Source organism: Penaeus monodon, chromosome 29 (genome assembly GCF_015228065.2).
Source record: "Penaeus monodon isolate SGIC_2016 chromosome 29, NSTDA_Pmon_1, whole genome shotgun sequence".
NCBI classification, from domain to species: Eukaryota; Metazoa; Arthropoda; class Malacostraca; order Decapoda; family Penaeidae; genus Penaeus; species Penaeus monodon.
This window is the reverse complement of record NC_051414.1, coordinates 24,063,765-24,064,104: the sequence shown is the minus strand read 5'-3', so window position 1 is coordinate 24,064,104 and position 340 is coordinate 24,063,765.

Genomic DNA, 340 nt, shown 5'->3' with positions numbered 1-340 from the left:
CTCCACTGCAACACATTCTTATAACCGCAAGATTTCCCCTTGATCAGGCCGAGTAGCTGCGAGGAACACCAATCTCCCTGAGTGCTCCATCAGACAACCTCTCGTTCCGTAATCCTCTTGTATATCTTGGTGCCTGAGGTTCACGTAGTCAACCTCTCGATAAAATCTTTTACGCTGAAACGACTGGACAAGCAATGGCCGCAGGTTTAAGTTCCCACGGCGTTGGGGTCATCCTTTATTCATGATTGGTGGACGCCTTGGTCTCCTTGACGGAGAGTGCACCGATTGCGTGTGTTGGAGGGTCGGGTGTGTAGGTATGTAAGGAGAAGGGGTATAGCTA